This window comes from Leptopilina boulardi, unplaced genomic scaffold (genome assembly GCF_019393585.1).
Source record: "Leptopilina boulardi isolate dan_hultmark-lab unplaced genomic scaffold, ZJU_Lbou_2.1 LbouV2_202, whole genome shotgun sequence".
NCBI lineage: Eukaryota > Metazoa > Arthropoda > Insecta > Hymenoptera > Figitidae > Leptopilina > Leptopilina boulardi.
Genome location: NW_026137755.1, coordinates 1,072,523 through 1,093,781, shown reverse-complemented (window position 1 = coordinate 1,093,781; position 21,259 = coordinate 1,072,523). Strand labels below are relative to the sequence as shown.

At 29.4% G+C, this 21,259-nt stretch overlaps 1 protein-coding gene and 1 long non-coding RNA gene across 5 annotated transcripts in view; both read left to right on the top strand.

Moving 5' to 3' along the window:
• LOC127278418 (dachshund homolog 2) overlaps positions 1 to 21,259 on the top strand; it is a 188,963-nt gene that overhangs the window by 154,446 nt on the left and 13,258 nt on the right. The gene's annotated exons all lie outside the window — the stretch shown is intronic.
• On the top strand, positions 6,312 to 7,280 carry LOC127278434 (uncharacterized). Its single transcript, XR_007842490.1, has 2 exons — positions 6,312 to 6,626; positions 6,876 to 7,280. It is a non-coding gene; the product is annotated as an uncharacterized LOC127278434 (long non-coding RNA).

Here is a 21,259-nt window from a genome sequence, read left to right as displayed (position 1 = left end):
TTGCACATGTTATATACATAAAGATTGTATACCTCTTTATACATAAAATTTGTTAACGATCAGAAGTGTCAGTTTGAAGGTTATTTGCAAGGACATAAAACACTGTGAACATAAAATTTTCTCATAGTTCTATTAATTCGTCAAACTATATATAAAAGAATAATTTTTAATTTACAATTTCTTTTATCAGTTACAACATTTTTTTGGACTAATATATGATTTTTAGTTAAAATACTATTAAAATTAGGCTAGAGTTATTTAAGTAGGGGAACATTTTTCCCCCAAGTGTATAATATATATATATTTGTATATAAACATCAGAAGACGTGTAATTTGGAGAAATATGTTCTATTTAGACATTCCCTTGGCTTTTGTTGCAGTCATACGTTTATAGTTGCCTTCCAAGTAATGTCGACTATTTCATCTAAATTCCAACGAAATTTCTGAATTGTTCTCGATCACAGGAGTTTAAGTGTAAGGTCTCTATATGCGCTTTACGTGTATACATATCAGAAACAAGCGTGGTATTTCTTACATGCTCTTTGTTTATTATCCCTCTAGCGCCATGTGACATTATTATATGAAATACGATTAGTGTATGTATATTCTCGGAGCGTTCATAGAACACAGGTATTCTAAACATGTGACTCTGAAAAGAGGAACAATATCTGTTTATCATGAAACAGATTTAACCCCAAAATCGCTGGACAAGTACTTATTTATTAACTTCTAAAAAAAAATTAAAAAATTATTTTTACGATTGATAGAAAAATTATAGTAATATATTTTTTTAAACTAAAAAATGTTTTCAGCTATTTACAGACTGACTAAAACAGTTTCTTACTACTGATAGTAAAATTTAATTTAACTTATTTTGTCTGACTAAAATAGATTTTTACTACTGGCGTTGAGTTTTTAAAAATTTGAAAGTCTGACTAAAACACTTTACTACTACTGATGGTAAAATTTACAAAACTTTATTTTGTCTGACTGAAATAGATTTTTACTACTGGCACCGAGTCTGACTAATTTCCAGTTTTACTACTACTAATGCTAAAATAAATAAAAAAATTAATTTTCTGACTGTATCAAACTTTTACTACTTACGAAATTTACAAAATGTAATGTCTGACTAAAATACACTTTTACTACTGAAAATAAAATAAGAATTTAGTTTTTATAACTAACCTCTAATACGTGATACCAAAAGTGTTTAATAGAATATCAAAATTATTCCGTCTGACTAAAACTTGTCTTTACCACTGATAGCAGTAAAAAGTCAAAAAAAAAAGAAATACTTACGGAATACTTGAACTTGCTTTATCCGAGGTGCTAAAATATTTCTCTCAGCCAAAGTAATTATGGCATTCAGATGATTCGCGCAAGGTATCTGTAAGGCGAAAATTACACAGATCGTCAAGGGGCAGGAATGTAGAACGTAAGACAGCCAGCTAAGACGTTCGCGGTTTCGCTTAAGTCTGCTGAAGGGGGTCCTTTCGTAATTACACCAACCACAACCGCCAAACACCACTACCGGTACGAAGGGGATTCTAAAAGTACCTTAACCCTATCCCCTCTTATCCATATACCGGAATTATACAACCTATCTTTGGCATCAGGGAATTTCATTCATAACCGGACATTCACACAAGTTCCTTTGCGTTCAACAAAATAAATTCAGAAAAAATTGTTTTCCTTTAAAATAATTTGTAATTTTTATATATAAAAATTAGATTTTTCAAAATTCTTAATTTTTTTAAAGTCAGTTTTCCAAATTCAAAATGGCGGATTCAATATGGAGGATAGAAATTAAAAATCATTAGATTCACCTGAAATTAGTTACTCGGGAGTTTTCAGGGTCGCTTATTACAAATCTGATATCAAAATTCAAAATGCTGCGGTACTCCGCCAGTAAATTTTTGATAGAATTGTTTTCGATAGAAGAATAAGAAAAAATAATAAATCTCAACTAAATGACTTAAAATTCACCAACTTATATTGGGAAAGTGGGATTTGCCAGTTCAGTCAGCAAGAAACGATAATGGTGGCTATTAACGAACAGAAATGGGTGGGAAGGCACCTGAGCCCAAAATATCACCGCAATTAATGCAATTACAGTTTACAAGTCCCTTCGCTCTAACGTAAGACCACGGGTATTAGTAATTCAATAGTTAGTATATGTAGGAGGGAATCTTCTCTCTCTATATATATATATCTATAATACATACATTTCGGCAAAAGGGAATGTTAAAGCTCCCCCTATACATATATATTAACTCAAAGGAAGGACGTGGGAAAAGCAGGAAATCCATCTCGCGAGAGCATGATAATTAATTTTGACAATAGGTGAAGAAAGAAGGAAAATTGTTAATTCGTCTGCAATTTTGTGAGTATAATGCATATAAATTTTTGTCAATTTAGAAAAAAAAAAAAAATGTAACGAAAGTTTTGAAAAATCGTCAGGATTACATTTCTGCGAAATTGGAAACTTGACCGCCAGTCACAATGGAATAATCTAGATGGCACGATGAAACATTAATCTCTCTTGGTGGCAATATCGCATCAGTGATATTCGAGGCACGAGTATTATACGAGGCGATGTCATTAGTGCGCGGTCTGTGTCTATATATATATATATTCTCACTGTGTATATGTTTCGTAGGAGAAAGAATCGTACGAGTGAGGGTGTAAGTTATCCTCGATTTTGTATGTATGTGTGTGTGTTCGGTAGTATCGATATGCAGGACCGTGATAATCGATTGCCGCATTCCTCGAGATGGAGCGACGTTGCGCGCTTTGAATATACGCCAGAGGGCCGTGAGCATAGAACATGTACAACGCATACGAAGCTGATCTTTTCTCCGGAACTCGAGGGCGATACATTGGAAATTGCTTTTTCATCTCATCGTCGTGAATTCGTCACGAGTCTCCGATCACTGAATACTTCGATATATATATATCGACGATTTACTAAAAACAACTTTTGTATCACATTGAAAAAACTCAGGTGTTTCTAATTTTATTCGCCAATGTGTTTAAAAAAAAAAAAAATACAGAAATATACAATCTACTCTCAAAATTTGATTCGTTAACTAATTCTTTGTAGAGATTATTAGTAACTAACCCCTAAGTGTCAGGTTTCCAGGATTTTTCCCCCACCTATAAGTTTCGAAAGTGTTGGATGCGTGCGCAACGAGAATCAGGGCCGTATTTAGTTTGTTCTAGAAAATTTATTTGAAATTCAATCCAGAACAAATGCAAAACTTGATGTAAAAAAACTCGATCAAATAATTCTGTAATATTATTAATAACTATGAGAAATATAAATATATAGTAGACCGTAAAATTTACATGAGACACTAATAATAGTAAAAGAGTATAAAAAAAAATTTCAGGCGAAATTTTCTCATGAATCGATATATATATATAAGCTACCGTATATATTGGAGTTAAATAGAAGCCTCCTGTTTTACGAGCAAATCTTTCCAATAAGCACCTCATTTCGTCAAAAGCTATTCGCCGACACGGTGCGTTTTCGTATATATATATATATATATGCAATAAGTCCATGCAAAAAGATATCCCTTTCCTTTTTGCTCAGAAGCGAATTGAATTTGAGAATTTATCGTAACGAACTTCCGTTCTTTTCTTGGCTGATGCGTAAAGAAGTTGGATTTACGAGGCAGTTACATATCTGAAAGTGCCCTTGAAAAGAAGTCGACGGTTAATTGGAAGAAGGGACTAATCGGCACCCAAAGAAGATGAGAGAGAGAGAGAGAAGAAAAAAAATAATTTTTTTTTTTTCCCCACCCCAATGATCGAAGAAACTGACCTTTGCCCGAATTTCTCTCTTCCGGATAGGCTTACTCAGTTTTTGAAATATAGTCAGTTTCAATATATATCCAAATATATGGACATTTTTCACTCTCAAGATGGTTGTAATTTTTCATGAAAAATATAAGTATAGCCGCTGATCTTTGTATGTCATAAAAAAGGAAATTATTATCGAAAAAATTGATTTGAATGCATAAGTAAAAAATGAAATTGATTTTATGAGCGAAAAAACAAAGTTTTAGATTTTCCATAACGATTTTTCTAAAAATAGAATTATTGCCCTTATTTTTAATATATATATATATAATAATTAAAACCCACTGGGTTATTGTATAAAGAGAGTGGAAAACTATATCTTCAGTGGAAATGTTGCGAGTACTACATCAACGACATCAATGCAATGCGGCAGTTGCATCGGGTCGAGATAATTAGGTTTGAGTGCACTCTGGTCGCCGCAGTCGGTAACTCAGTTATCAGTGGACACCCCGCGCACAATGGCTATCACAGCGGCATCAAACATAACGCATCAATTAACGTGAACAATAACCAAGCTGTGTGTGGGAGTGAATGAGAGAAGGGGGGGTTAGAAGAGAACTCCATATATGAGAGAGAGAGAGTCCTGGTCAATTCACTTGTTATTGTTATTGTCTCTGGAAATTCGATTGCAAACCGATTTCTCCGCTATCCTGATGTATGGCGCGCTTCATTTAAATTCACCCAAAAGCTTTCAGATTTAGCTTGACATAATTCAAGAGGGAAAATTTTCATATCGAGAAAAGAAATTATTTTTTTTTTTTTGACAAAGAAAAAAAATTAAATACGGATAAAAAAAAAATAATGACAAAATGGATATAGGATATAATCGTCAAAAGCGACAAAACGAGTCCGTTTCCCCTGCAATCTTTCTCTCATCCTTGCTCCCAATGTCTGTACACACATATCGTAGAAAATTACATTTTGTCGGTTGTAAAAAAGAAACGTCGTAAAAATCGTAACGCCAACGACGAAGCTGACTGCGGTGCGCGGCGAAATTGCACTGGCCACCGCCTATCCGTTGGCCATCAACATTGCTCCACGCTTGATAGACCCTTTGTAAAACGTCCTTCTACGGGGCTTTTATGCTCTTACTGCTAGGCAAGTGAATGCGCTTTCTCTCTCTCTCTCTCTCTCTCTCTCGTTCTAGTATCGTGCTATATATCTACGAAATAAACGAACTTGCACACGTGTGTATTCGATGTACACTGCATCATGCTCGACACGATCTTGTATATATCTATATATATGTATATATGAAAGAGTCCGACCACTCTGGGTTACGCTTTGGTCAACAAGTCAATTCACTTTTCAACGAAGAAACTAGTTGCTATTCAATCAACTTGAAAATTAAGGGTGCTCCCTGTAACGAAACACACACAAACGGAGAAAAATTATTTACAATCGGATTGTTAATACAGAACTAACAAATCTGGTTTGTAGTTGCAAATTTCAAATTGTTGTGATAACAGTAAAATAATTTTATTTCCACAACAAATTTTTTGTTAGCTACGAATCCAACAGATGGCGTTAGTGTATGTTACATTTCAGTCTCAACTCTTCTCTCTTTAGCAATTATCATAATAGGTGTTAATTACGAATCCAACAAATGGCTCTAGTAGAGGTTACAAAATAACATCCGAAAACCGTTTATATTTTCATGGGTATATGTAAAAAAAATTATTATTTTCATCCAAAGAAAGTTAATTTAATTCCCAACTTTTGTTACATTAAAAATAAATTATTCTACATATGAAAAAACGACCTTCTTTCGACGAAGATAACATTTTACAATATCATTTATCAATTATTATTAAACTTTTTATACAATTAAATTGTAATCAGTTAATGTTTTTTTTTACTTGATTTAAAAATTGAAAATTATTATAATAAACATATTACAAAATGAAAGATTTTTTTTTATTAATTTTTTTTTTTATTTTTAAAATGTCATTGATTTTAAGATATTTATTTAAAATTATCACAAAAATTGCGTTATTGTATTATCATGTAAATATATATTTTTGTTTTTTACACAATAAATATCGAACGTCAGAGATAGAGAGATGTTTATAAAATTATGAAATTAATCTTGATTTTCTTTTTATATATTTTTTATTTTATCATATATAGAAATCTTTTTCGTAATTACTTTGCACTTTTTTTCAATCTTAAAAAAAAAGTCCCCTACATTCTAGTTTGACAATTTGACTTTTTTTTCCCCAAAAATCGGAGTTAATTTTTATAATATATAAATTGATTTTTTAATTATAAATTTTAAAAATTGTAAAACGAAAAAAAATTTATCTAAAACAACGAAAGTTTTTACTAGAATAGCAAAAGTTTTAATTGTTTTAATTAAATCTTTCACTGTTCTAGTGAAACCTTTCGCTGTTCCAGATGAAGTTTTTTTTGTGTTTGAATGAAATGGTATTGGTTTCAAATCTATGATTTTAATATTTAAAGTATTGGTTTTAATGGGAAATTTTATGAATTCTATATTTCTGTATTTCATAATCATAATCATCAGCATTTTATATGATAAAATCTTTTAACATATCAAAATTCACATGATAAGAGGTATTTTCCCTCTCAATGTACAGACTTGAAGATTATGTTTATCATTTGAGTTAAAGGCGATATTTAACTATAAAGACAGTCATTCTAACGCAGCAATCATTATAAATACTTGAATATTTTGTCAAGTGACAGTTTTTCATTACCAACGTCAAAAATATTCACTTCCAACACGATTATAGGTAGGAAAATTTATTTCTAAAAAATTCGTTTTACAATTTATTTTTAAATTAAAAATGATTTAAAATTTATTTTATTACTTTTTATTTTTTTTTTTTTCATTTCGATATTCTTATAATTTCTCGTACATTTATTATTATATTATTATTAGATAATAATTATAAGTAGTTTACTCATTTTTCTTCAATGCAATAATAGAAATAATTACATAAGAAGAGTAAATTTTTTTAACAAATTCACATTTCTTATAGATAACAACACAAAATGAATATGAAAAAATTTTTTACCTATTCCCTGGTCTTATGCGTGGTATTGTCCCTCTTTTTGGAAACTGTCAATGCTGAACAACCTTCTCCCAATGGTGGCACTATCGTTGTAAATGGAACTGTAAATGGAAAAGATATTGTAAAAGGAGTGAAAAAAGTTGTAAAGGAAGGAGGAAGAGTGATCAAAAAAACTAAAAAGAAGATTAAGAAAATTTTTGGTTAAAAAATAATGTATTTTTGAATATAAATCACTACTTGTAGTCAAAAATTGTTCTAATTGTAATCATGATTAATTTGTTATAAATATATTTTTGTTACAAAAAAAAACTTGTACCAAGAATTGTTACTGTATATTATACCCTTTAAATAAATATTTAAAATTAACAAAAATTAGATGCAAATTATTTACTTCATATATTAAAAATTTTAATTCCTTTAAAATTTTAAATTATTGACAAAAATAGAATAAAATTTGGACTTTTTACAAAAAGAAAAAGAATTAATGCTGGATAAATTCGATTCATATAAGTTTATACAAAATTTTTTTGTTTTTATATTTTATATTTTTTATTTTAATACCATTTATTATTATTATAATTATTATTTATTATTTATTTTATATATTATGTTGGGAATTGTTATTAGATAAATTTTTTTAAAAAAGTTTTTTTTGTAATTCAGTGGTTTTTAAAATCTTATATTAAATTCACATGATAAGAAGTATTTTTCCTTTCAATGTAAATATAAGTATATTTTTTATATTATTATAATAATAATAAAATAATAATATATTAATAAATAATATATGTAAAAGCATTTATTTATAATAAATATAATATATAATAATATAATAATAATAATAAATTTAAAAAGTAAATAATACATTTTATTTTGACTCGGAGTGATTCATTTTTATATAACTTACAATCAGTAATAGTATTGAGTATTAATTATTATTATTATAGTGCAATTGTTTAAATATTCTATAATTTTTTGTAATTCCTTAACTTAATGATAGGCCACAAAATTGAAAAAGATGCGATATATATATTTTAAAATTCTGTACATTTAGGAAAATTAATCTCATATTGAGAATAAAAATTCATTTCTTATTGCACCTCAAGTTATTTTATCAAAACAAAAATATATTTATTTTCAAACTAGAATATTTTATTTTTATTTTTAAATAAAAAGAATGTCAAAAGGGTTACATAGCACTCTCCTCTTTGATTAAGAATATATACTTAGATAATTTTTCATTTTTAAATTAACTACATTATTTTTCAAGAGATTATATATTCTTTTAGAATAGTATCCTCTCAAGTGGAAGGGAATATTTTTGACAAAATATAAAAAAGAAAAATTTGCACCAAATTAATAGAATTCGTATTACTTTATGATAAAATATACTTTCAAAATACTTAAAGGACTTTTTGTACCTAGGTATGCATTTTGAAAAGTTAAAATTTTTTATTTTGAAAAACTGTCAAATTATGTAAGTTATAAGTATAATATTTAATTATATTACTTACACGCATATTTGGTACATTTTGTATTTGTAAATGAAAATATTACTATTGACCCCCTTCTTTCAAATACGTAACAAATTCTTTTGATAAAAGGTATTTCCCTTTCTACATTGAGAATTTTAGATTATGTCATCTTATCGCTCAAATTATAAACGAATTTTAAGTATAAATACTGCTCAGTCTGAAGTTAAAGCCATAAAATGCAGTAATCGTCTTTCTTATATTTTATCATTGTTTTCTCGAAAAAAAAACTTTTGGTTCAAAAAAAGTTTACAATACGTGATATATTCCAACTGTGTTAAATCAATTTAATTGGTAATTATATCTTTTTACATTTACTTCATTCTTGTCGTTAAATCGTTTAATTCGTTATTTATACCAGTTATAAAATAATTTTTATTTTATTATACTTATTTTTTATGTTTTTATTTTAGTTGATTTTTTTAATGCTTATTTATTATTATAAATATTGTAGGAATAATAGAATTCATATTATTATTATCATATTTTTAATTTATTTAATAATTAATTCAATTAATTAATTTCTGTTATATATAGAATTCAACGAAAATGAATACCAAAAAAATATTAGCTTATTCGTTGGTTTTTTCTGTACTATTTGCACTTTTGGCGGATAGTGTCGATGCTGTTAATCAACCTCCCAATGGAATTAGTGTCAGTGTAAATGGAACAATTGATGGCAAAGATGTTGTAAAAGTAGTGAAAAAAGTTGTCAAGGAAGGTGGAAAAGTAGTGAAAAAAGTTGGAAAAGAAGGGGGAAAAGTAATCAAAAAAGTTGGTAAAGAAGGCAAAAGAGTAATAAAAAAAGTTGGAAAGAAAATCAAGAAAATATTTGGTTAAAAAATTTGTTTATTTTTTCGAAAAACAATGTTAATTTTTAACAAATTATTTTAGTGTTAAATATTAATTAATATCTGTTATACGATTACTGACTTTGTAAATAAATATTCATTGTTTGTATAATATTTGTGTAATTTTCTGTGTTTTATAGGAAGTCTTTTCAATTTCAAAAAAAAAAAAAAACCCTTTATTCTCGGGCACCCAGAGAAATCTTTTATTTGAGACAAAAATATATTTGTCTCAGAGCCTAATAATTTTTTATTTGTTTCAAATGCATTTAATTTAGCTGAAATAAAATTTTAGTGAGAGAAAATAAAAATTTTATTTGCTCTTAACAAAATTTATTTGCTCTAAATAAAATATTTAATTTAGCACAAATCAAATTTCATTAAGCGTAAATGTAATTTATCTAAAGCAAGTAAATATTTATTTGAATCAAATAAATATTTGAAACAAATAAATATTTGAAGCAAATAAATATTTATTTGGTTCTGATATACAAATAATTCATTTACAGTGTTTAAAAAGAAGAGAAATTTTAACATTTTGTTATAAACACAATTAACTTTTTATTGTACGAATTTGCGGTGTTTGAAATATTTAGAAATTTTCACAAAGGCTTGTATGTATACGCATTCCTACCGCTTTCTATATAGTGTAGTAGAGGTGTTCTCTTACTTCATTACGGCTGGGTGCCGCTGGAGGGCAGCATCGAATGGTGGTCATCTATACCACACATTGCTATACTGTTTTCAACGTCCCATTCGACGTATATCCGCAAAGCCCCGTAATTAAACTCGGCGAGCGTCTTAGATGCAAAACGTACTTAGTAAGCGGAGCTTACTCTCTCTGGAGCTTTGTACCGGAGAAAACTCCCAGTCCGGCTATATGGGTATATGTATGTATGTGTGTGTTAGTCCATTGCTTGTTGTAAAGGGTTACAGGGGCAAAGGATCGAGATATCAGAGTCGCGTTGCCACCACCAAATCCCCCCCCCTACCCTCTTTTCCTCTCCTCTATCTACTCTATCTCTTCGGCGTTCGTTGATGAATTTTCCACTATCCAAGTTTCAAATAGCAATACCGGTTGCTGTGTATTATAGTATAGTCAGTTTCGACTTGAAGTGGAGATTGACTTTCCAGTACAGAGTATAAGAAAAACATTAGTTTTTTATGAAACAAATTTTGTACAAAGTTATCACTTGTTTTTTTGCAGGGAAAAAGATTTTATTTGCATCAAAGTTCATTAAAATTCACTAAAACTTAAGATTAGGAGTAATTTTGTTCAAAGTTATCACTTGTCTTTTGCTAGAAAAGAGATTATTGTAGCATAAATCAGAAATTTATTTATACTTATAAGAAGTAATTTTGTCAAAGTTATCATTTGTCTCTTGCCAAATAAGATTCTTTGAGCAACAATCCATTCGTAATGTTATCACTTGTATTATCTTTTTGAAACCAAATTTATTTTTACCCAATTAACTATATTTTAATATTACATTTGTTAAAATATGTTTTAACACATGTTAAAACATCTCTTCACCAAATTTTAATGAATTGGTATATATAAAATATATTGATAACAATTAGCCTTGAAACAAAATGTTAAAAATAAAACACGCAGGTGGTTCTCTATCGTACATTTTAATTCATTTTCCAAATGGATCATCGTTTTATTTCTGAAATGATATTAGAGTGAATTAGAGCAAGATTGATTATTATCGAGAGAAAGATTTAGTGCCAGGTGCTTCTAAATTTTCAACGCCCAAACACGCGCACCTTAATAGAGAGATATACTCATTTATTTTGTGTGTATATAGAAGATATAGCTTTTTTTCTTTTTTTTCGTTTCATTGTGATAGGAGTAGATCGACTCGTATTTTGTGATATAAAGTCGTGTGCGTATACCGGAAGGCGTTATGGGATTAAGTCGTTGAAGTAGAATATTCGTTCGTTTATACCAGAGCGGGACCGCCCAGAGAGCCTCCTAGGGGACGAGAGCAATAAACTAATGGCCACGTTCCACTTCTTACACCTTCTTTTCCTTAGCTAAAAATTTTTTTTCTTTGCAAATCATTATTTTCTTATAGTGTATTCAATTTCTAAATTATTTTAACAAAAAAAAATTATGCAAACGAAAAAGAATTTAAAAAAAAAAAAATACTCATATTGAATTGACTATATATACCGCTAATTGTAATTACCCCGTGGTGTTAGAACGATACGTCTGTTTTATGATGGATCACCCAATAATACTCACGAAAACTGTCATCAAAAATTTCGAACCCACTTTGTTTTAAACCATGTCAATCTTTTAACATCAAATCATTTTTTTTGAGCTTGTTTTTTTTACAACGTGTGAATCATGAAAAATGAGGATTTTAATTAAATATCAGATATTTAATAGTGTGAGAACAAAATAGATAGATATTGAATGAAGAGTTCTTAAGGTTTGAACGGATATGACGCCGCGTGACAGTTGGTTTTTTTTTTACATACATAACGCGAATTTCGATCTTAAAGAAAAATCATTGATGAACACGTCCGGTGAAACATTTCGGTCGCAACAAAGGGCTTCTTGCATCGCACAGCCAAGGCTTCATTTTAACAAAGAGCCTTGGAATTTAACATTTTTTTTATACAAAGCTTTTTTATTGTCTCATTCGACTTGTGTCATTCTCCTAATTCGAGTAAATAATTACATAAATGATTTCAAACATTTTATTTTCTTACATATCAATATAAGCAAGTTTTAATATATTTTTTGTAGGAAAAATATAAATTTTATTTCAATTTATATCCTCTCAATACAAGAATACTTCATTTTTCTCAAATGAATTTTTTTGATAAATTTTAGTGAAAAAAGATTTTTTGATTGAAAAAAAGTGGGTGGATTTTTAAGTTAATATCTTTGCTATATAGCAGAAACGATCGTATAATTGTGTCAAAGCGAATTTTCAAATTTCAATCACAAATGCCACGATGGCTCCTTTTCCCTTTCGCGGAAGAGCGCGCAAAATCATCGAGGCATTATGTATTTGCTCTTAAGTATAACCCAGTTCAAGGTTTACCCTCTTGGACGGGGGAGGGGACTTTGAATCGCACTCTCTCGCCTTGTCGCCCGCCACATTTATTAATATTTGCCGACAATCACCAAAGGGGGTGTTTTCACGTTATACAGGTTACCCCTTTAATTCCAACTCGACAAAATCAAGACACGTTCGTCAAATCGATTTTATATCTTCTCAAAATAATTAATATTCATTTTTGATAAATTATTATTCTCTATTGCTCTAAAATTCTCGTAAAGAATTTTTTTTTCAAATGAAAAATAAATATAAAAAAATCATTTATAAAAATACTTTTAAGATTTTAAAATTTCAATGATTGTTTATATTTTTTTTATGGTGGCATTATTTTGTGTACACTCGAATGAAGCGGCGTGAAATATGATACACGATATATTCCAAAGCTTAAGACGCGCCGCGACCACCGCGTCAATCGGGTAGGTCAAACTCGTCTTCCACCTGCCACCACTTGGTTAATACCTTCTTTATACATTTTTCTCTATACTTCTTGCATTTCAAAACACGTCAATGAGATTAAGATGGACAAAATATAAGAATCAAGTAATGGCAAAAAAAAAATGCACTCTAATTTTTTTTGTTTTCATTCTACTTCATTATACACGCGCATTAATGACATTTGACATATCTTTCATATCGCTTGACTACCAATTGCTTTTCATTCTAATTAACAAATTAAAATTTTTTTCCCCCTTAATTATATTCAATATTTATCGTTTTTTTACACTCGGAATAAAATGAAAAAAAACCTCTTACAATTTATATATAAAGGAAAAAGTAAAAAAAATTTTACACTTAAAGTTTGAATTAATTCCAGTGATTTATTATAAAGAGGTATTTTAGGGATGACATTGCGAATTCGATGTCGGATTTTCAAAATTCAAAATGGCGGATCCAATATGGCGGCTTTTTTTAAATTCATCGAATTCGCTTGAAATTTGTCACTCGGGGGTTTTCGGGGTCGCTTATTACAAATCCGATGTCGGATTTTCAAAATTCAAAATGGCGGATCTAATATGGCGGATTTTTCGAAAAAGTTATATTTTAATAAAACTTGGTATTTATGATATTTTAAAGTCACTGATTGCTTTAAATTCGTAATCAGTTTATGGAATTTAGAACCATTTTATTTTTAAAAATGTAATTTAAAAAAAAAATTAGAAAATGTTACAAAAAAAATATGAATTACATCGAAGAAAGAGTAAAGTAAACCGAATCGTAAACGGAGGATGAAAAAACATAATGGGAATCCTTTTCACGGAAGTTCAGTGGTCACATTTATGTATATATATATATATATAAAGTGTTGAGGGTGAATCGTGGTTCGTCTTGTAAGGGTTGGAAATTCCCTTTGCTGGATGTTTAATGCGGCAATCTTGGGGCGTGATAAAGTGCCGAAAGGGAATCGCGAAGCAACTGCAACTCGTTGAAAGTGTACTCGTATACAAAAGCTGACACACAGGCCATTACATTGTATAAACACTGTTGAGTCGTGCTTTTGCAACCGCCGAATGTCAGAGTACAAATCCTAACCCCCCTTTGGACATTGACAATAATTGAAATAGCCGCATGTTTCACGTACATATATTTGCACATTAAGACCATTCAGTCAATTCTCTCTATGAAAGTAATTTCTAGAGAAAGAAATATCAGTTCAAAGATAAAATATTTTCAAATTTTTATATACACCCCTCGGCAAAAAGGTAAAGCATTTTTTTTTGTACATTCGCTGCAAAAATGATCGGAAATTTCTTTATTCGCACAACACAAAAAAACCGATACTTCTTTCTTTTTTTTATGATAAATATTGTAAAAGGCGACTTCTTGTTCTCTTCTAATCGAGAAGAATAACGTTCTTTGCATACTTGGATTAAAAGGCAAACAGAGTTCGCCATGATGTATAAGAATAGAAAAGGGGCCTATATAATAGTGGGGGGGAGAGGGGATATTTCATGCTCGTTGAAAGGAAATTTATGGGAATTAATATTGGCTCCCCTGGGAAGAAAGCCAAGAGCAGGAAGGTGGTCTCCGAATCTCCTGGAATGCGACTTTTCTCAACATATATGAAGGGAACTTTAAGAATTTAATTCCTGCACTGTACAAACCTCCATCCACAATTTTCTTTTGCTTTTTTTTTAAGTAGAAAGAGAGAGAGAGACTCCCCCCGATTCACGATATTCAAAAACCGGTGAGCGCGCACAAATTTTAGACGTGAATCGCTTTTTTTTTTTGCCGCAGGTTTTCCTTCGTTTGCAACCAAAGAGAGATAATTTAAAATTTATGCTGACAGAAATTTTTATATTCACATTCTTTGAGATTCCTTTTTTTTTTGCTCTTGTTACAGTGAAATCTATGGGCTTTGAAATAAAGACATTTTTTGTGTAAAGAAAAGTCATTTGTCTTTATGAATCGTTAACAATAAGTAAACACAAGAGTTATCACTCTTTTGTTGGAAAACAAAACCAAAAAAATCACAAATCCATTCAATCCAAGAAGTAATTTTAACAGATCCAAGCTTAGTTGGCAATAAAATCACGCTCGTAATATAGAAAGAACAAAAAGTAATTTTGTATTCTCTAGGAGGAGGGTTTGCATTGAGACATCTCAACCCCCCCCCCCTCACCCCCCTCGCCTTTGAATTCTATATCTCGCAACGAAGTGAAAACGCTCATGTAACGACAAAAAATCACCATTAAACGCCCGTATGTTTCCCGAGGGAAGGACCCTACATAGAAGCGTATTAAGCGCATAAACGTGATAAGCTAAAACACTCGTTGTTCTGAACTCCGCGGGGGTCCCTTTTTTTTCCTTCTTCTTCTTTTACTTTATCTCTGTTTTTTTATTTACTGGGAAACCTGGGGAAAAAAATGAAATATCATCGACGAATATATTATTTCAACGATCCCTGTGTCCTTGGCTATATATATATATATGTGTATGTTTCATCGTTGACATGGAATGTTGAAGAGAAAGAAAATAGTTGGGGTGCTACTGTGTCGCGCGCGACATGTTTGAAAAAAACAGCAACGTTGGCTTTTAGTTGAATAAACATTGAGTGTGCTTCGTTGTTAACGATCGCAATATATATATTCTATATGCGTGACTGTATATCGAGTATTGATGCCGATCGATATACATATTATAATATACTCATATTAAATTATCTTGTGCTTCATTGCTGGAATATACTTTTGCAACAAACAAGAACAATGTAAGCGTGTATAAGTGTCATATTAATTTTCTCCTCAAAGCAAAATTATTATCTTTTGTTAAAAAAAAAAAACAACAACAACATCACAAACATTTTCAAATCACTGATCTAACATTATCGTTTTCATTTTGTTTAAATAAACACAAGGGTAATTATAAATTATATATCCAATTTTTGATATTCTTAAAAGAAACTATTTTTTCCCAACATATATTATTATTAAATTAATCATGCAAATTCGAGCAATATTTTGGTAATAAAAAAAAAAAAATAAAGCAAAACTCGGATCGTTAATAATATAGATATCTATATGAGTGTGTTGAGGGAAACAAAAGTTCCGTTTAATAAAAAGTTACGGATCTATATAAAGATTGCGAGGATAGAATGAGGAATAATAAAATGATTTATATATTCCAGAGAGTGAGAGAGAGAGAGAGAGAGGAGAATGTGAACGTGTGTTGATGTCCAGTCGAAAAAATAGCAGGTAGATGGTTATCGACATAATCATGCTTCGACCCGATAAAATAAAATGCAGGGCATCTAATGTCAGGTTATTTTTTTAATGGACCTAAAAAAAAATAAAAGGAAAGTAAAGAGGACCAAACTAAGTTGAACTGATCCCCCGAAGCTCTCTCTTTCTCTTGAAGGACCGATCGATCTGCAAAAGAAAGGAAATCCGATCGGTCAGCCGCCAAAAAAAAAAAAAAATTTAGATCCTCAAAAAGGATTGATTGAAAAGATTCTGTAAATCCGTTTTTTTTTCCTGAAAAATCATATTTTTTTCTCTCAATCTGGTATATTTTAGTCTATAGTGGGAAATGATTTTCAAAAAAATTTTATTTGATAAAAGAAATAAAATTTTTTTTTTTCTATAAAATTGAAGATAATTTTTTGATTCTCCCTCTCGGACACTAGATTTCTATTTTCTTGCACTTATCTGTGTGAACAAATACATACAATGTTGACGCCCCGATCACATAATCCTGATATCTGTCGGTTTTCGGGCAATAAAACACGCTTTCTATACTGAAGGAACCCCAAAAACTGCTGCTGTCTCATGCTGATAAAGAAACATGTAAAGATACCGATTCCCTCGCGACTTTTTATACGACAATAGTCATTATTTTTCACTTTTTTTTGTGGTTTTATGTTCCCGTTTTTTTTTGGCCCGAAAAATTTTATTTTCTATATATTCGGACAAAAACAATTTTAACATTGAATTTCTATCCAAAATTATTTTTTTCCTTTTTTTTTGTGATTTTATATTCCCTTTTTTGTCCAAATAATTTAATTTTTCGTTGAATTATTTTATTATAGAAAAATAAATTACTGTTTAAAGATGAAGAATATAATTCGACGCCTCCCGTTGATAAGATGCCCGTTCATTTGTCAGAATAATAAAATGCCAACTCGAGCTCAGTTCAATATGAAGCTAGTTCAATTGTCAAAATAATAAAAGGCTATCTCAGTTTCAGAATAATATAATCCTATCTCGCATTAAATTCGAATTCAAGTTTTCGTAAATTAAAAAAAAAGTTTAAGTCGATCAGAATATTAATTCATACTTTTTAATGATTAATTAGTGATTAATAATTATTAATAAAATAAGAAATAGAATAAAAAACAAATAATAAAATAAATGAAAATAAAAAATATTATTAAAAAAGAAAAAAATTAATTTAGCCTTGAATTATTTATTACTAATATTATTTTTTTTATTATAATTTTTTTATTAATTTTTTTATTTTGTTAATCATTAATTAATCATTACAAAATATTAAATAATATTCCGATCGAGTTAAAAATTTTTTATTTTACGAAAACTTGAATATTTTTAACTCGATCGGAATATTATTTAATAGTTTGTAATGATTAATTAATGATTAACAAAATAAAAAAATTAATAAAAAAATTATAATAAAAAAAATAATATTAGTAATAAATAATTCAAGGCTAAATTAATTTTTTTCTTTTTTAATAATATTTTTTATTTTCATTTATTTTATTATTTGTTTTTTATTCTATTTCTTATTTTATTAATAATTATTAATCACTAATTAATCATTAAAAAGTATGAATTAATATTCTGATCGACTTAAACTTTTTTTTTAATTTACGAAAACTTGAATTCGAATTTAATGCGAGATAGGATTATATTATTCTGAAACTGAGATAGCCTTTTATTATTTTGACAATTGAACTAGCTTCATATTGAACTGAGCTCGAGTTGGCATTTTATTATTCTGACAAATGAACGGGCATCTTATCAACGGGAGGCGTCGAATTATTAAAGTATGAAAATATAATAATTATTTTATCAATAATAATTAGTAGAAGATTGGTAGAATTTAGTTAACAATTAAAAGTTAAAAATTTTATTTTATTTATGTTAAATTAATGAATATATAAAGGAATGTCTAGATGGTATAGTATTTAATTTTTATTTAGTAACTAATTAGCTTAGGCAAATGTAATTACGAGTGAAATAAAAGTTAATAACGTCTATGAGAATTTATGTGAAAATATAATTCAACTTTTTAATCTAATTTTTCAGTATGGTTAATTACCTGTGACTAATAAAACTATATTTTGCATATGGAAATTTAAGGTGTAACATATAAATATTATATGTATACAATATAAACTCAGGAAATGATTTTTTTTTAAATACTTCTAGTAGCAAATTTTCTTTTAATTTAAAAATACTTCAATACTTCAAAAAATAATAATTTAATTCAACAATAATTTATCACAAAAGTATTAAAATTAATTTAATTCTAAATAACTAAAAAGCTACTGTTCCAAGAAAATCTATTTTAAAAATTACTTTTTTCGAAAAAATAATTTTCACATTTATTTTTTGTTAAAAAATTATATTCAATTTATAAGAGGTAAAATAAGAATTTTCTCTTTGTGAAATTGTTCAACAGAAGGAAAATTCTTAATACAATATATATAAGTCGTGAAAGGAAGTAATAAATTCCGTGGAAATTTAATACCTTCATTTTTTGTTGTTGCATTTTCTTGTCTAAGTTGTAGAAAATGATTTATGCCTTCTGTTTTTAAAGATATATAAATAGTAAACATAATTATAGAAAAGTGAAAGCTATGTAGATATTATTCAATATACATATATATAATTTTAAATTCAAAATTCATGTCTTTGATTAAATTTATACGAATAGCATAATTTTTACAACAACTTTTTTTTATTTTTTAAAAAAGTTTCTTTCGAATTTTTTCTATCATATTAAAAAAATTCTTTTTTGCAAAAACCTCTCAATACGAAATGAAAACGAAAAATTGAAGAGGAAAATGTAGTTTTTTCCTTAAATATATATAGCAAAGAAAAAAATGTAAGAGGTATTAAATTAATTGTATACAATCCTCTAAATCCCATACTCGTTGCTACTGTATCCTGATTACAGACGTGGCTATTACGTTTCTTCTTAAACCGAGAGAAACGGGGTAACCAGATCAGGGGTCTCGAATGACCCACACGGTCACTCGGGGAGTAAATATTTTCGTATTGCTTTACTAACGCGTAATTCAACCGTCGCAAATCTGTTACGAAGTCAATTCCATCCCTTTACTTCGCAGGACCACACAGAATCTGCAACACAGTTTCTCAATAATTCCAATTTAAATTCCTTTCAATCATAATTATTATTTTTTTCCCCCACTGTCGTTTCTTAATTCTTCCATATTAATCTTAATTTTTTTTGTTTCCATTTTCTCTTTCGCTAAGAAAAAATCAAGAATATGGAAAAAAAAAATTTTCAGACGGCAAAATTTATTTCCATAAAAAAAAATTCAAGGACAATCGATAAAAAAAATCTATCTCAGATGTTTTTACACAAATTTAAAAAAAAGATGGGATGAAGAAATAATGTGCTTTCAATGTTTATATATGTGGAAAAAAAAGTGTGAGATGAAAAAAAAATGAAAGTGACACAAAAAAAGATTGTCTGGCCTTTGGCGAATGTTTCCACTGAGTGTGGCAAACTAGATTTCGATTTCCATATGGACATTGGACAAGTGGGGTCAAAGTCTAAGAGGGTAAAAAAAAATGAATTGCGGGAATTGAAAATATGGATTCGTATACTGAAGTGATAAAAATAGACTTTTTTTTGATTCCCTAAAATATAAATAATTATTTCTGATAATTTAGATTGTCATTGAAAAAATTAAAAATTCATCGCAACTAAAAAAGAGACGAATTTATTTTGTTGTCGAAATAAAAGAGGGAGTGACGATCTTATTGCATATATAAGAAGTTGAATCAAAAGTTCTTTTCGTACAGAGTGCGCCGTCAGAATTAGCATTCGCACAGGATATACGCTCTAACTACTATCGACGTTGCTCCAACTATAATCATCCGAGTGGTACGGCTTAAGTGTAATATTATTCAGCAGACAGCTTTGTATGGATATTGAGAGCCGTAGAGCACAGATGCTGTCCGTCGGAGCTACGCAGCGTCGGGTTCTCTAGTGGGTGCCTAAGAACCCCTTTAAAACTAGATAACACGGCTAGCTGGCTAGCGATAGAGATTAGAGGGTCGTCTCCTGGATAGTTTGCTCGCAACTATGAATTATAATTCTAACACATTTTCTTCCCCAGCCTCTTTATATACTTATTTCCATTTAACGTTTGTTTACCCATTAATTTCTCCCTCCATATTTTCTAAAACTAATTCAAAATAAACAAAAATAAATTTTAAAAAAGAAGAAAAGAAAAATGAATTTGTCATAAAAATTCTAAATGAATTTAGAAGTTTCAATTTTAAAAATCGACTCTTGGACACGGCTGTCGTTCATTTATCGAACTCGAACGACGACAACGCCTCTCTCTCTCTCTTACCCTCTGATGTTATTAATTTTCCCTAAGAAAACCGGTCATTCTTAGTAGAGCCCGAGGCGAGATGTGGAGAAGCGAGTTGCTGCAGGTGGCTGGAATGGTCAATATAACTTCAAAATGTAAATCATATTGCTAGTACCGAGTCTACCGCCCTCTTGTATTAAATACAATATACCGCTGGCGGTCTAAGATGGTCGCTATATTAGTTTTCGCGGGTTTACTTGATTCGATTTGCTTATTAATTTTAACTGTAGCACTGAGAGTGTTTGTTTTCAAACTAAACTCCAATTTCCGTAATATCATAATCAAATACGACACAAACACATAAACGATACTTAATGTTTATCTTAATGTTTTAAACTCGATATTGACTCTTTTAATTATATTTTCAAATGAACACTATAAAACAAAAGGTATTAATTTAATACCAAATTTAGGCACTAAATTGTCATTTGGTTTTAGTTTGATACCTAAAATTGGTACTAATTTAGTACTTTCTTTTTACAGTGAAGAACTTAACAAGTATTTTTTTTATTTCCTTTTGTACATTTCGAATGTCGTAACCATATATATATCATTGATTTGTGAAATTTATCAAGTTGTAAGAACGGGAGAATGAACCAACGTGGGGAGTCTACGTTGAAAGCGGTCAGAAGGTTTCTGAGTGAGTGCACAGCGGTAGCTGATGTATTTTGACGTGACCGATGCGAGGCCGCTCTCTCTCCGTTGACTGCATTATCTAATGGACCAACTCTCCCCCCCCCACCCCCTCCTCTCTTGAACGAGATGCACGATCATTTGCTTAGCCTATCTCTGGCGATCAGCC